This window comes from Palaemon carinicauda, chromosome 35 (genome assembly GCF_036898095.1).
Source record: "Palaemon carinicauda isolate YSFRI2023 chromosome 35, ASM3689809v2, whole genome shotgun sequence".
NCBI lineage: Eukaryota > Metazoa > Arthropoda > Malacostraca > Decapoda > Palaemonidae > Palaemon > Palaemon carinicauda.
In genome coordinates this window covers 3,847,880-3,850,379 of record NC_090759.1, presented here as the reverse complement: position 1 = coordinate 3,850,379, position 2,500 = coordinate 3,847,880, and the positions used below count along the sequence as shown (strand labels likewise).

At 34.4% G+C, this 2,500-nt stretch overlaps 1 pseudogene; it reads left to right on the top strand.

Annotated features, from left to right (window-relative positions):
- Window positions 1-2,500, top strand: part of LOC137627603 (irregular chiasm C-roughest protein-like) — a 95,376-nt pseudogene that overhangs the window by 48,361 nt on the left and 44,515 nt on the right.

Sequence of the window (2,500 nt, the reverse complement as noted above, 5' to 3'; positions counted from 1 at the left end):
AATCAAAACAATTCATCAGTAATAAAAGAATATCATAAAATTAGAAAGTATTTACTTAAAATATAGTGAGTAAAAATTACTCTTCCCGAATATTGAAATACATTGTCATAGACCACATAAGTTGTGTTGAAAAGCAAGTCATGTACAAATAGTATCAAAATAACACAGAGTAATCAAATAAGCATGCTAGATTATAAGAAAATCTTAATTTGTAAATAAAAGCCATCTTATCTATAAGATTTATCTAAAACTGATTTCAACATCTATAAAAGTACAGTAGTGTCTTCAAAAGCACTTTTGATAAGACAAATGAGAAAAAGGAATTAAGGAAAGAGATAGAATACAGTTCCTTATGGTACCCTCAAGTAAGAGAATTCTAAAGCGAAACAGTGGAAGACCATGGTACAGAGGCTATGGCACTACCCAAGACTAGAGGACAATGGTTTGATTTTGGAGGGTCCCTCTACTAGAAGAGCTACTTAGCTTAGAACTAGTCAGTGGTTATTGATCTATTATATCACCTTTGTTCGCCTCCATTACAGAAATCCTGAGGTGCGAAGAACCTCCATCTTTTGAAAGGCTTTCACACTCATTATCCACTCTTCTTTCCAGTTCGACGATGGAGTCCACCCTTTGCGTCTTGTTGATACGTGGATGGTTTCTCGTGTGGACGATAGTAACGGCCTTCGAGCAACGGTTCGCCAGCCAACCGTCGCCTCAAACGGCCATCATTGGCTCCACCGTGGTGTTACCTTGCAGGATTATAGGACGCGTCGGGGAAGTGCAGTGGACCCGGGATGACTTTGGCCTCGGCAACGAGAGGGAGCTCTACGCTTTCCAGAGATATCAAATGATTGGATCCGACGAAGAAGGTGCGTTTTTTGTGATTTCTTTTTTATACCTGGAGACATCTGGGTTTATTCTTAGTTTTTCTTTCACTTATTGGTAGATTTGATGTATTTTTCTTTTTTCTACTGTCTTATTTTGTTAACCTCTTTCCTTCTCATCGTTCAATTTTTATCTTAATGGTTCTATTTCCCTTCTTCAGTTTTTTATTTTGATTCTACATCCCATCATTGGACCTTTACAAAGATTTTTGAATGATTACTTCAATGTGCAGGCCTTAGTTTTGTATTTCAGCAAGTTTAAATAGTTGATAAGCAAGGAAAAATAATTTGAAGAGTTATAATTGTATAGTCAAATACAAAGCAAGCCTGAATGCCGCGTCACTAATCCCTTAAGTGAGAAAACACAGTTGTCACAGGTGATGCATAAAACGTGTTATCATGAATAGGCCTAACGATGAGAGAAAAATGTCACCTATTTTATAGCTTCCAATAGATTTACATGAAAAGGTCTGGGCCAGAATCGCATAGGCTTGAAAGTACTTTGAGGGGATAATAGACACATAAATTTCATGCAAAGAACTGTAAAGCTATGGGGCCTTTTTGTTCGGAAATGGCAACTGCTGGAATATATGAACATTTTTCTTCACTTCTACAGATATTAAAGAAATGGACTGAGATTGCTAATAAAGGAGTTAAGAATCAAGAACTCATTCTAAAGAGATTGTAGAATAGCAGGTAAATGACATCGAATGTCTTCAATACAGTATTGGTGGAATGTGGAATTCTTCCAAGGAATATTCGCTGCAGACAGTTTTGAAGCTTATCGGCGGAATTTTAGAGTTACTAGCATTAAATAAAAAATAGCCCCACCTCAAAAAAAAAAAAAAAAAAGAAACTTCGTGCTCTTAGAGAACGCCCTCTGAAGTACATCGCAAATGATGTAATATCAATCATATCTTTCGTATTCAATTGATTATTGGACAATCTTCTCTCCGGCTGTTAAGGTGCTCAGATAATTGCATGAATTGCCTGGTAATGGATGGCACTGGAAAATATTCCCAAAATATAGATTGATTCGTAAGATTAGTGGGAATTATAACTAATGGCCTTTTCTTATGGGATTGGCAACTGTCTTTCATTCTATAAGAAAGATCCTATCAAAATACCGCTAAGGTATTTTAGGCACTATAAATGTACAGTATGTAAGGTATTATTGGTTGTTTCCAGTGTTATTATTATTATTATTATTATTATTATTATTATTATTATTATTATTATTATTATTATTTTTATTATTATTATTATTATTATTAGCCGAGTTACAACCATAGTTGGAAAAGTAGGATGATATAACTCCAATGGCTCCAAAAGGGAAAAGTAGCTTAGTGAAGAATGGAAACAAGGAAATAAATAAATTACAAGAAAGTAGTGAAGAATTAAAACAAAATATTCTAAGAACAGTAACTACATTGAAGTAGACATTTCATCTATAAACTTTAAATTATCTCTGCCTGTTCAACATAAAACATTTGCCGCAAATTTAAACTTTTGTAGTTACCATACATTTTGTCAACCAAACATTTGTACATGCGAGTCAACTGTCAAATAAGTATTAGTACACATCAGATTACGTTAATTGGTGCATCGAAAAA